Source organism: Bidens hawaiensis, unplaced genomic scaffold (genome assembly GCF_021521415.1).
Source record: "Bidens hawaiensis isolate Kalapana, Puna unplaced genomic scaffold, B.hawaiensis_p1.1 tig00001299_1, whole genome shotgun sequence".
Taxonomy (NCBI): Eukaryota; Viridiplantae; Streptophyta; class Magnoliopsida; order Asterales; family Asteraceae; genus Bidens; species Bidens hawaiensis.
Window position 1 is genome coordinate 2,386,683 of NW_027491074.1, and position 14,903 is coordinate 2,401,585.

The following is a 14,903-nucleotide window of genomic DNA, read 5'->3' on the forward strand; positions in this document are numbered from 1 at the left end:
CGAGGACAAGGTCGGCCTACACAACACTCTGGAGTTAACAGAGAGATTAACGCCATGTTGACCAGAGAAGCAGGTGAGTATAACTGGAACCTGCATTCAAGTGGTTCTGGTGAGCAAGCAAACATGGCTGAGGCTGAAGTTAAATAATGTGAGAAGGTTGATGGAACTGAGAAAGCTACTGAAGAAGAAACAGCTTTCATGGCAGATGACAAGGACACTCGCTCCAAGGTATGTAATAAGAATATTTGTACTAATTGTGAAAATTTGTCTGAGCAACTAACAACAATGACTGATCAGTACGTCCGTTTAGATGCTGACTTTAAAACTATTAAAGAAGATCACCATTTTACGAAAGCAAGAGAAACAAGTTATAAAATTAAAATAAAAGCATGTGAAAAAGACATTCAAAGCTTAAAGCTTAAACTTGCTGAGAAAATTGAAATAATTGATCTTAGTTATGAAGTTTTGGAGGAAAAAACTAAAGTGATTGCTGATCGGGATAAACAGATTGCTGACCACCAGGTAAAGGTGGTGGAACTGAACCGCAAACTTGAGCAGTTCAGGAATTCCTCGGCAATCCTTGATCACCTCGTGAGTGATCAAGGTACCTCTGCAAAGAGGGGAGGAATCGGTTATCACGAAGTTCCACCACCCTTTAACCACAACTATACTTATAATCCAAGTGTTCAGAAATCTGTTGATTTCGAAGTTCCTCAGACAACTCCTATCAAGATTACAAGTGTAGAACCAAGTGTTAGCTGTGGCGAAACGAGTTCGCCTGTTTCTAGTGTGAATATTTCTGTCTCAAGTCCTGTCTCATCGGATTCGGATAAGTTGTCCGAATCAGGTCAGACAAAAGAGAAGGTAGGTTTACCCACCGATGGAGATAAAAATAAAGTTTCTAAAAAGAGTTCTCCACTCAATCCGTACGTCCCACCTTATGTGAGACGAACGGCTGGTAACACTGCCTCTACATCCAAACCAACATTTAACAAGAAAATAGAGAGTCGATGTTGCTTTAGATGTAACAAGTTAGAACATTTAGTTGCAGATTGCCCTTTGAACCAAGATTTAGAGATGTGAAGCCAAATAAAACTGAGTATAAGCGTCATTTTGCTACTGCTAAAAATGAAAACTTTAAAAAATGCCAAAATGTATCGAATTCAAGTTTTCATAAAAACAAACCTCAGTTTTACAACCAAACCATAAGATATAACACTTTCAATTCTCAAAGGTTTGGAAGGCATTACACTCAATCTGCAGGGAGATTCCCTAACTGGACTTACAGAAATTATCCTGACGCTAACTTGAGAAAGCCAGGGTACGGGACGTATCGATCCAAGACCAATTGGTCTTGGGTCCCAAGATTCTAACTCTTTGTTTTATTGTGCAGGAACAGTTGAACAGGGCTGCCAACAATCTTTGGATTGTAGATAGCGGCTGTTCCCGGCACATGACAGGCAACAAACACTTGTTGCAAGACTTAAAACCTGTTCAGGGAGCTAGAGTTAGTTTTGCTGGTGAGAGCGGTGGAAGGATTACCGGAAGAGGAACTGTGTCGAATGGGAGGATGACACTTGAAAATGTAAATTTTGTGGAGGAGTTAAAGCATAATCTGCTGAGTGTGTCGCAGATTTGTGATAAAGATTACACTGTCCATTTCACGAAAAATGAAGCGATCGTATTGAAGCCTGGTTTTCAGATACCAGACGAATGGATAGTTATGAAAGCTCCACGTGAAACGAATACATATGTGATGGATATGAGGTCTACTGAAATGGCCACCAGAGAATCTTGTTTAATAACAAAAGCAAGCGAATCAGAATCAGAATTGTGGCACAAGAGAATGGGACATATTCATCTTCGCAAGATGAACTTCATTGTCAAGAATGGGCTTGTGATGGGCGTTCCCTTAAAAAGTTTTAACTTTGAAGACAAATGCATAGCCTGCAAGAAGGGAAAGCAACACAAGAAATCCCATCTCACCAAGAAAAATAATTCAATTGCCGGTACTCTAGAACTACTTCATATGGATCTCTTCGGTCCCGTGAATGTACAAAGTCTAGGCGGTACCTCTTACTGCTTGGTGATAACTGATGACTACTCGCGATACTCGTGGGTGTATTTTCTGAAAACGAAAGACGAGACGACTCATATGGTGAAGAATCTCATTACAAAAGTTGAGAACGTCATGAGTAAATCAGTTAAATTCATCAGAAGCGACAATGGGACAGAGTTCAAGAACTTTGAAATGGAAATCTTCTGTCTTCAGAAGGGAATTGAACATCAATACAGCGCTCCGTATACTCCACAACAGAATGGAGTGGCTGAAAGGAAGAACAGAACGTTAATTGAAGGAGCCAGAACTATGCTGGCAGACTCGAAGCTTCCTGTGATGTTCTGGGCTGAAGCAGTTGCTACAGCCTGCTATGTTCTGAATAGGGTGCTAACCGTCAAGAGACTTGGAAAAACTTGTTACGAGCTTATGCACGGAAGGAAGCCCAACTTGTGCGGTCTTGAACCATTTGGGTCTCCTTGTTCGATTTTGAAGACTAATTCGAAATTTGGTGAAGTAGCCGATGAGGGAATCCTAGTCGGTTATGTTGTTGGGACTCCCAACAGACGGGTCTTCAATACGTCGACTTGCAAGGTGGAGGTGGTTTGTAACACCGACATTACTAGTTACCAACCGCCAAAACCAAGCAATGGACCTGCTGAGCTTTTCGACTATGTTAAACTTTTTAAGTCGTTTAACGTACCTGATTTGGAAATTTCTGAAGAAGACGAAAGAGCTGTGTCGAAGATGATGCTTGATGAGGAAGAGAATCTATTGCAACATCAGATGTTTGAGAAATCTCAACCTTCCACATCAAACCCTATCAATACCCCTGCGGCCTCAACTGAAGATGAATTTATTAATCCTTTTCACTCTCAGCCAGAAACAACCATAGATGAGATCTCTTCAAATTTGGAAGATAATTTGCATGTCGGTGCTGTTCCGACCACGAGAATTCACAAAGATCACCCATTGGAGAATATTATAGGTGATGTGTCCTCTGGTGTACAAACCAGAAGTAGCTTGAATGAGCACACCTGTGTTTATACAAGCATAAAAGAAACGGGTATAATGAATGAATGTTTGTACTCCTGCTTTATAAGCCAAATTGAACCAAAGAATTATCAAATGGCTTTAAAGGACAGCTCGTGGGTCAAAGCCATGCAAGAAGAGTTGGCTCAGTTCGAAAAAATGGAAGTTTGGACTTTGGTTGAAAAACCAAGGAATGTGCACGCTATAGGCACAAAATGGGTGTTCAAGTGTAAGAGAGATGATAAGGGAATTATCGTGAGAAATAAGGCGAGGCTGGTTGTTAAAGGTTTTAATCAGCAAGAGGGTATTGATTACAATGAGGTGTTCGCTCCTGTCGCCCGGTTAGAAGCGATTCGATTGTTTTTGGCGTTTGCTGCATTTAAAAAGATGAAGGTATTTCAGTTGGATGTGAAGAGCGCGTTTCTAAACTGGAAAGTTGATGAGGTTGTGTATGTTGAGCAACCTCCGGGTTTTCCTGACCCAGACTTTCCTGATCACGTATACAGATTGAGCAAGGCATTGTATGGGTTACATCAGGCACCTCGTGCCTGGTATTCAACGTTATCGGACTACTTGCTGGAAAATGGTTTTGAAAGGGGATTGATTGACAGTACGTTGTTTGTGAATAGAGAAGGATGTGACTTCCTACTGGTTCAAGTCTACGTGGATGATATCATTTTTGCTGCATCAAGAGTATCCATGTGTCAGGATTTTGAAGCTGTCATGAAGAAACGATTCGAGATGAGTGCTATGGGTGAACTAACTTTCTTTCTAGGATTGCAGGTTGATCAGAAGAAGGACGGGATGTTCATTCATCAAACGAAGTACGTTCATGATGTGCTGAAAAGATTCAAGATGGAGGACAGTTCTCCATATGATACTCCCATCTGCGTCAATCACAAATTGGGTGCTGAATCAGATGGTGACGCAGATGTGGACCCAACTCTGTATCGGGCGTAATAGGTTCATTAATGTATTTAACTGCTTCTAGGCCTGATATAATGTTTGCTGTTTGTCTTTGTGCACGTTTTCAGGCAAATCCGAAAGAATCTCATTTGAAAGGTGCAAAGAGGATACTACGGTATCTCAAGGGCAAGCCGAAGCTGGGGTTGTGGTACCCAAAGGGAGGAGACGTTGAACTGGTGGCATATACAGATTCTGATTATGGGGGATGCAATCAGAGTCGGAAGTCAACAACAGGAGGCTGTCAGTTTCTTGGAGGAAGATTAGTTTCCTGGCAGTGCAAGAAACAGACATCAGTTGCTATTTCAACATGCGAAGCTGAATACATGGCAGCATCCAACTGCTGCTCTCAGGTTTTGTGGATTCAGCAACAATTACGCGACAATGGTCTGAATTTCTTACTCACTCCTATTTTAATTGATAACACTGCCGCTATCTCAGTAATTAACAATCCCGTGAAGCACAGTAAAACTAAGCATATTGACATTCGTCATCACTTCATACGGGATTGTGCTGAGAAGAAACTGATCAAGATCGAAAAGGTTGATACACTTGAAAATTTTGCTGACTTGTTTACAAAAGCGTTTGATAAATCTAGATTTCAAAACCTAATTGAGCTGAACGGGATGATCAATCCCGAGTAACCATGTCTTTATGTTTATTTAAAAAAAAAAAAAAAAAAAAAATGTGTCATTATTGCTTAAAATTAGTCGGTTACCTCAGTTTGATGGACATATCCTAGGATATGTTTTGGTCCTCGTTTCAACTTAGAGAATGAGGATAGCCATTAACCGGAAGACTGAAAGTGACCGGGGCAGCTATGACGTGTGTTTTCTTTCTGTTGCTGAAAATTAGTCGGTCATATATAGTTAGAAGGACACATACTTGTATGTGGTCGGTCCAGTTGATCCATTGGATCTTCAGGATAGCCGTTTACCTGACGACTTTTACGTGATCGGGGCGATTGAAATCAAAATTTTTTAGGGAAATGAAATTACTTTTCAAGTCTAACACTTCGTAAGAAGTTCTTTGCTGTGTTTAACAGAAAATTAATCCAACCTTGGAAAATGATTTATATACTGATTGTGTGTGCTTAACTAGTGAAGTTATTAGGCTTAAAAGGCTTTAGAACAGTCATTGATGTCATGGTAATTTTTATGGTGCGTAAAAGTGTATGTGATACTAACTTAAATTACTCGAATTTACGTGGAAACTCCTTAAGAGTTTTGAATGTCTTCACACATATCTTTCCGAATGATAGGCAGAAAAGCAACTACCCAGTCATACACGAGCCCGTGAGTGATCTAATTCCCGTGAAGAAAGCATTTCAAGACACTGCAGTGATCCAGATTCGGGACTTGAAGAAAGCATTTCAAGATAGCCGTTTACCTGACGACTTTTACGTGATCGGGGCGATTGAAATCAAAATTTTTTAGGGAAATGAAATTACTTTTCAAGTCTAACACTTCGTAAGAAGTTCTTTGCTGTGTTTAACAGAAAATTAATCCAACCTTGGAAAATGATTTATATACTGATTGTGTGTGCTTAACTAGTGAAGTTATTAGGCTTAAAAGGCTTTAGAACAGTCATTGATGTCATGGTAATTTTTATGGTGCGTAAAAGTGTATGTGATACTAACTTAAATTACTCGAATTTACGTGGAAACTCCTTAAGAGTTTTGAATGTCTTCACACATATCTTTCCGAATGATAGGCAGAAAAGCAACTACCCAGTCATACACGAGCCCGTGAGTGATCTAATTCCCGTGAAGAAAGCATTTCAAGACACTGCAGTGATCCAGATTCGGGACTTGCAGCAGTTTAATACTCCGAAGTCATTAAAAATGTTTGGTTTAAAAAAAAAAAAAAAAAAAAATTAAAAATATGTGTATATCTTTAGTACTTATGAGACATAGTAACAATCATGACTTCTCATGTCTGGAGTAAGAAGAAAACGGGAAGCAGTCAACGAGTATATACAAGTTAATCAGACACTATGGGTCGAAGTCAACTCGAGGTGACTTGGGTATAGCCAAATACGCTTTGAGAATAGATAGAAGACATCATTATCTCTGAGTTGTTGCCAACTTAAAATTTTTTGAGCTTAACTGAACCTTAATCCGTATCACAGAAACAATGAAAACCATTTAAGTTATTTACATGCTTACAACCTGTTTCTCTATGTCATAATACAGCTAAACACGGATCCAAGTGACAGTCACATAGTTGGTATGATTCCTGTTGGGATCTTTTCTCAAAACATAGTGGTCCCTGACTAGACTGAAATTTGATCCCTTATTTCGTAAAATTTTTATAAGTTTTTCTATTTTTGTAGTTGTGTTATTGAAAAACTGGTTACTTGGACATGATCATTTTTGTTTAACTCTTTTTGGAAACTTCTAGTGTTAACTGCAAGATTATTCAAACTTAAAGGGCTGATTTTGAACTTACGGGCGAAGTTGTTGAATTCGGCGAAGTTGTGCTTAACTTCGCCTAGGCGAAGTTATCCTTAACTTCGCCTGACCAACTCTGACCCTATATAAGGCTTTTCAAACGGGAACAGTAACATAAAACTCTTATTTTCCGGCGAACATATTAATCTAAACATTATATCCGGCGATCTTGTTTTCATTCCGTTTTCGATCTTGTGTTCCTAGTTTCTACTATACTCGTGGTATGTGTTGTCAATATCATCCAAACGTACTCGTTCATTATAGTTTTAACCGGTTCGAGACCTCGGGTCGTCGAACCTTCAAAACCATGATTTTCACCCTTGTGTTACGTGTTCATGGACGTCCTTTACGTCTCAATATCATTACTCTATGTTGTTAATCACTGATGGATCGTCAAATCGGTCCGAAAACATCGGATTTAAGCCTTGAATCTGAACAGTCGCCGTTTCAGATTCAGGCGAAGTTAAGGTTTAGGCGAAGTTATCCACAACTTCGCCAGGAGATTAATTTCGCCTGTGGCGAAGTTATCCGTAACTTCGCCTTGAAGCTTAAGTTCGCCTGTGGCGAAGTTATCCGTAACTTCGCCTTGAACTCAAGTTCGCCTTTGGCGATGTTGTGATTCAGCGAAGTTATTTTTAACTTCGCCTATACCATTTTACTTAACAATTTTTAGACGAAATTATAGTTGAAGCGAAGTTGTTCCCAACTTCGCCTCACCTATAAGTTCGCCTGTATAGATTTAATCACAACTTCGCTCGTGGTACTTAGCGAACTTGTGAGCTGCTTACACACTGTCTAACTTGTTTTGTTTGGTGCAGATATGGCTGCTATTGGAGGTGCTGGTGGTGATGATGGTGATGAGCAACGACAATTCTTTCCAGCCCATAACCAGTACATCACGTTAGATCCAGACGCACGAGGCGTCGAAGACTACAGGGAGATTATTACGTTTCTCCTGCGATCAAGGGTCTTTCACGCGCTGACAAATACACTGCCTATTTCTCTGCCTAACATTGAAGACTTTTGGCAGACAGTGTACTACGATTGCAGACCTGAGCCTCCGGTGATGCGAGCAACCGTAAATGGTCACAACATACAGTTTTCCTCAGAAGACATACGGTTGGCTCTGCAGTTCGGTGAAGAAACTAGAGATGACCCAACGGAGTTCGTAGCTCCTTTCCGGGATGGAGCTTATTTGAGAATGGGTTATTCGGGTCCGCTGGGGGACTCACAGAGGAGGAAAGGGTTTCTGCTAGATCAGTGGCGCTTCCTGATGCATGTTTTAATAGTATGCATGTCCGGCAGGAAGGCAGGAACAGACGGGATGGGCGCGACGATGCAGTCGGCCATGATAGCGCTGACTTACAACCGCAGATATTCATTCAGTCAGCTTATATTTTACGAGATTGATCGTCAGCGAAGGGCTGTGGCGCGCGAGCGATTCACTATGTATCCTCGTTTCTTACAAATGATTTTAAATCATGTCGCTCCGTCGCTGCCACAGAGACGCCCAATAAGATACGTAGAATGCGTGACGAAACGTATCTTTGCTCAGTGCCGCACCTCGAGCACTCGTAGCAAGCCTGAGCTGCGTCCCAGGCATACTCCCTTATTCGGATATCTCATCAATCCGGAGTATGTTCCTGCAGGAGGGGACGAGTTCAGAGACCCCCAACCACATCAGGCGGCAGCACCTCATGCTGTATCAGCTGCGCCTGTGGTTTCTACTGTTGCCTCTGCTGCTGTGCCAGCTACGGTATCTCACACTGTGTCTACTGCTGAAGACGTTGATCTGAATGCTGCCTTTGGCGTACATGGTGTGTTTGATATGGATGTCTCGGGTCCTCAGTTTGAAGATGTCACTAGAGCAGTTACTTCGGTAGCTGACTCCGATCTAGACGAGACGTTTGCTGAGGCGAGAAGACTTATGGTGTCTCGGGAAAGGACTACGGGAAAGAGACCGAGAACGGTAGACGAGGATGAGGATGATGTTGATGAAGAGGAGGCAGTGCAGATTGTGCTTAGACGTTCAAGAAGAGAACAGAGAGGTATAGGTTCGGGAGCTGGAGAATCTTCAAGGCTAGTACGTTTTGCTCCACCTGCCTTATCTGGTATGTCTCTTATTCCTACTACAGCACAGGTTACAGCGGTCGAGACGTCGGCACCAACAGTTGTGTCTCTACCACCACAACCGCTTAATCCACCGGTGGTAGTTGCACGGTTTGTGGAGTCGACCATCACTTCAACTGCAGGGTTACCAAGTGTACCACCTGCGGTCACTTCTGCTGATGTCCCGCCAACTCCAACGCCTACTTCAGATTCAGAGAGGATTACATCACTAGAGCGGATTGTTGCTGATCAGACAAAGACCATTCAGAGCCTAGTGGAATCCAATCGACTACAAGCAGCCCTCCTGGTTGAACACGGTAAAATAATAGATGCCTTCAAGGCATTCTTGGCATCTCAGGGGGAGAAGACGTGTAGGGGTGATGAGTTGCGGACGAAACGAAGAGAAGATCATGACGATGATCCCAATGCACCAGAAGGTGCAGGTGGTGAGCTGCCAAGAACCTCTCAGGCTCTTGGGGCTTCAACAACTGAGGGGGAGTCTACAAATGCAGCTGGTGACGATGTTGTAGCAGTTGATGATGATGATGATGTTGAAGACGTGATAGATGCACTGAAAGAGTTGGATGAGGAGGATGATGAGTTTATGATGGAAGATGATGTGCTGCCAGTGGATGAGATTGAGAGGATTGGAGAACAGATTACGGTTGAAAACCTGTTGGAAGAAGGTGAGATTGTGGATGACTCCGTGGAACATGAGATTCCGGAGGTTGACGGAACAGGTTTGGGTGATAAGAATGCTGAGGAAGATGCTGAGTGGGAGGAACAACCGAAATGGAAGGAAGGTTGTGCCCACTGGTTCGTAAAAACGAAGAAGCCGGCGGTCCCTAAGATGTTCAGAAAAAGTTACAATATTAAGGGATACGCGGAAGCCAAGAAAGGTATTATCTGCTGGTTATACGACGAGCAGCTGCGGCTCTTTGTGATCAAGAGGTACGATGGCATTCAGTACTTCCAGAGAAAGTTGAGATCTCTAAACACACTGCCAGAATGTGAAGTAAAAGATTTAGCCAGATTGGGATTGGTAAACAGAAGCGAAGACAACATGGCTAGAATCATTGCAAAGATCGTGTGGAAAGAGTGTGTTAAAGATAAAAAGTTTGAGCTACTGAAACCACAAAAAGGAAAACTTGTCGAAGACAAGGATAGAGGTCTGAGAGTTGATGGAAAACCTTGGATGGTTATGAAATACAAACCGATCAGGTGCCTTAAAGAAGTACCGATGAAGTTCATGCCCAAGGACGTGCTCAAAGATCTAAAATGGTGGTACGTGGATTGTGAGACAGCTGAGGCGGTAATGGAAGATGAGGATGAACAAGAAGTACTTCGGGTTTACGACCCGATGCATCTTGTTAATCTATCGAAGGCTGATCTGAAGGCGCTCAACGAGAAGAAGATCTTCTACATTCCTGCTTGGAAGGATCAAGCTAGGAAATATCAACGAGTAGTGTCGGTATGTGTTAGAGAAGGGGCGCACGCGTAGAGATGAAAGATTACTAGACTCAAGATTTGAAGATCAAGATATGAAGCTACTGCCAAGGGGGAGTCTGTTGGTACATGTGTGTCAGTAGTTCATAGTCTAGTATTTGTAATCGAGTCTGTAATGTAATTATGTTTTGAATTTGATTTATTGTGTAAAGCGCGAAGTTGTCAACAAGTTCGCTATGGCGAACTTGTTGAATCAGCGAAGTTATTGACAACTTCGCCTGTGGCGAAGTTGTCGTGTTTAAATACTGTTCAGCAGAACAGTATACGTGTTGGTCGTTTTAGGGTTTTGTTTCAGTTGTTCAGTGAACGTGTTCGTGTCATAGTCTGTAACAGTGACCTCGGGTCACGTGGTTGTTATTAATATAACGTGGTTGGTTTATTGGTTTCGTGTTCGATCTCTACATACTCTACACTCGTATCTACCCACGTAGGGATTCCGCACCTGCGTTGTTAGCGACGTCCCGTGTACGATCCGTTCAGGAGCCTACAGTGTTTATTATTCAAAATCAGCGAACTTATTCACTCATCTTTTCCGGCGAACTTATCCAATATTTTTCGGCGAACTTGTGTTTATTCCGATTCCGAGTTATTTTTTTCCCAGATTTCATACCGATTCAAGGTTCGAGATGCAATTATATCATATCATCAATGTACAAGGGCATTAATCTTAGGTCGTTTCGACCCGGTTATTAACCTCGAATCGTCGGCCATTCAACCGATTTTCAAAAACTTGTTTTTACGTGTTAAGAACCATTTTGATCGTCTAGATAACCTTAACATCATGTTTTCCGGATTCCTTAATCACGAAAACATCAACTGCACGTTGTTCCATAATCCTTACTGTCGCCGATTCAGATTCAGGCGAACTTAAGGTTAGGCGAAGTTATCCGTAACTTCGCCTGAGGCTTATCTTCGCCTGAGGCGATGTTGTCATTAACTTCGCCTGAGGCGATGTTGTGATGAGGCGAAGTTAACATTAACTTCGCCTAGATCAATTTTACTGAATGTTAAATAGACGAACTTAAAGCTGAAGCGAAGTTGTTCCCAACTTCGCCCCACCTTTAACTTCGCCTATAAAGAGTTTATCACAACTTCGCTCATGGTAACAAAGCGAACTTGTGCTAAGTCTTAATGTTTAACTAACTTGGTTCGTTTGTTGCAGATATGGCCGCAGTAGCTGGTGCTGGAGGTGCAGGAGGAGACGACGGTGACAATCAGAGGCAATTTTTCCCGGGTCACAATATGTCTTGACCCGGAAGCGAGCGGCGTAGAGGATTACCGCGAGATTATTACTTTCCTCATACGCTCGAGGATTTTTCATGCTATCACGACGACTCTGCCGATATCCTTACCAAATATCGAAGACTTTTGGCAGACGGTAGAATACGATTGTCGTGTTGAGCCCCCGGTCATGCGAGCGACTGTGAACAGTCAAGAGGTTCGGTTCAATTCTGAACAGATCCGAGTGGCGTTACGGTTTGTAGAAGAGACAAGGGACGACCCAACTGAGTTTGTGGCTCCGTTTCGTGATGGAGCGTTTCTCCGAATGGGCTATTCTGGTCCATTTGGCTATACACAGAGACGGAAGGGTTTTCTACTTGATCAGTGGCGCTTCCTTATGCACGTCATGATAGTTTGCATGTCAGGAAGGAAGGCGGGCACTGACGGTATGGGTGCGACCCTGCAGTCCGCAATGACTGCACTGACTTACAATAAACGCTATAGTTTTAGTCATATGGTCTTTTACGAGATTGACAGACAGAGGAGGGCGATGGCTCGTGAGCGGTTCATTATGTATCCACGTTTCATCCAGATGATATTGAACCATGTGGCTCCGAATCTACCTCAGAGACGACCGATCAGATACGTGGAATCTGTGAGCAAGCGTATCTTCGCTCAATGCCGCACTTCGAGTGCGAGGAGCAAGCCTGAGCTGCGTCCAAGGCATCCTCCACTGTTTGGGTTTTTAATCAACCCAGAGTATGTTCCTGCTGGTGGGGACGAGTTCAGAGATCCTCAACCGCGACAGGAAAGAGCAACTCAAGCTGCATCTGCTGTGCCTGTTGTGACGGCTGAGGAGAATATTGATCTTGATGAATTATTTGGTGGTCAAGATTACTTTGATATGGACCGAGTTGATCCGCTGGAAGAGGTGCAGGTCTCTGCTGCACAGGGTTCGGGTGTGAGTGTTACTAGAGCAGCAACGTCGATGGCTGACTCAGATTTGGATGAGATCATGAATGAGGGGAGACAGTTGATGGTGTCTCGAGAGAGAACGTTTGGGAAGAGAAAGAGAACGGAGGATGATGATGAGTCAGAAGAGGAAGAAGATATACATAAGCTGATAAGACGATCAAGACGGGAAAGGACAGGTGCAGGTATGGGAGCTGGAGAGACTTCAAGGATGGTACGTTTCGCTCCGGCTGCACTGTCTGGTATGTCTATCGTTCCTTCTTCTGTACAGGTTACTAGTATAAGCACTGCGGATGTTCCCGTGGTGGCTACATCATCTGCTGGCATTCCATCTACCACTACTATCCAGATGTCGACTCCGGAGATTGTGTCTCTACCACCTCCAACGCTTACTCAGTCGGTGGTTGCTGCACTATTTGTAGAGTCAACGGTCGTCACTACTGCAGGGTTATCAGGTATGGTACCACCTGCGGTTACGCCTGCTTCTGATGTCTCGCCTACGCCTACTTCAGACTCAGAGAGAATAGCTTCACTAGAGCGTATCGTGGCAGAGCAATCTAAGACTATTCAACGCCTAGTAGAAGCAAATCAACTACAGTCATCCCTCCTGGTTGAGCATGGGAAAATTATAGATACCTTGAAGGAGTTCTTGGCATCTCAGGGGGAAATGAGCTGTAAAGGCGACGAGCTAAGGACGAAAAAAAGGAATGACAAAGATGATGATCCCAATGCATCGAAAGATGCAGGTGGTGAGTTGCCAAGAACTACTCTAGCTCTTGGTACTTCCACAGCTCAGGGGGAGTCTGCCGACGCGGCTGGTGGTTCTGGTGGTGATGATGTGGTGTTGGTTGATGATGAGAATATAGGTGATGACGTGATTGATGCGTTGAAAGAACTAGATGATGATATGTTCAGCGATGATATATTGTTTGATGAGGATGTGCTGCCGAGTGATGTGATTGAGAAGATCGGTGAGCAAATATGTGTCAATATCCAGTTTCTATCAATATCCCATTCACAAACTCAACTCCATATCCAGAGTTGACATGTATTTGTTCACACGTAAGACCAAGAGATAACAAGATCACTCGTTGACGGAACAACATCATCGGTCTCACAATAATCGTGTACACCTGGCCATACAGACGAAAACACCAAAATACTCTGATTTTGTCATTTCTAAAATGTTTCAATAACTCAATTTTTTTTTTTTTTTTTTTTTGATGCAACTAGACATGATTGCCATATATAAACCATAAAAATACAACAAAGTTTGTATGCTTATACCTCTTTAGCTAATATACCAGGAACCCATATTCACAAAACTAAACAAAAACACAAATCACAAATTTATTACTTACCTTCCACTCTCTCTCTCTCTTAGGCCTCCACTGGAACATTATGCCTATGCCTCAACCCTAAATCAGCATCACCACCAATATCTCTCATTCCCACAACTTCCACAAAACCCGAGGTCGCCACTTGAGGAATATCTTGTTCATCTTCCCCAAAGTTATGAAGCCTCCTACCAATCAAATACCGGTCATCTCTTATTGAGTTGTGAAGGTTAGTGAACCACACATGAAACCTCTTAGCACAAAAGCATAACAAACTGAAACCAAGGCACCCTAGCCACGAGAACCGGTAAACAGCCGAATTAACCACTAGCGGGTATCCAAATACTGGAAATACCCCTCTAGCTAACACGTATGGGATACACAAAGCAGTTAGAAGCTTCATCACGATGGGGACTACAATCTCACGTAACACCCAAAACCCTTGCAGTCTTGAGAACCCGTTGTCTCACCCGCTCAAACTTTACCCGCCAGGTGTCATCCGCTAGAGGCAATACATGATCCATCATTACCAGTCGAGTCCATATCTTCAGAAATATAAGTCCAAGAGCCCAATCCTGATACAAGAGAAAAACTGGGCTTTCATCCACCGGCACCCGCATTGGTAGCACATCCTCATCAAACAATATATCATCGCTGAACATATCATCATCTAGTTCTTTCAACGCATCAATCACGTCATCACCTATACCCAGCGAAATTATCCGGAATTTTTCATCCGATTATCCTTTTGTTTCCGATTTCATTCATTGTTCAAGGTGTGTTCGGGTTCTATATGTTATACTCGATGTTCGATGTCGTCATTCCTAGGTTGTTTCGACACCCGGTTAACGACCTCGGACGTTCGAAACCTATACCCGATTTCAAAACAAGCTTTTACGTGTTCATGAGCAAACTGATCGTCCAGATTGTCTTAATATCATGTAGTCTAGTCTACTTAATCGTCTAAACTAGCCGAAACATCAGATACTCGATGTTTGATAACCTTACTGTCGCGATTTTTTTTTTTTTTAAACAAATCTCACGTTATATTAATAACTCAACACGTGATATAATCACAGTTACAGACTCTCGACCTCACGTCACTTGACTCACGAACAATAACTAACTTACACGAATAACTTGAACAACCTAAACCGATCTCTCTTAAACAAGCCGTAACATCAAATATAAATACACGACAACTTCGCCTCTGGCGAAGTTGTCCATAACTTCGCTTGTTCAACAAGTTCGCCTA

The 14,903-nt window shown here is 42.6% G+C and overlaps 1 pseudogene; it reads right to left on the reverse strand.

The window, feature by feature from the left end:
• Window positions 1-13,540: 13,540 nt before the first annotated feature.
• On the reverse strand, window positions 13,541-14,310 carry LOC143571063 (putative E3 ubiquitin ligase SUD1 pseudogene; annotated as a pseudogene).
• Between the last annotated feature and the right edge of the window lie 593 nt (window positions 14,311-14,903).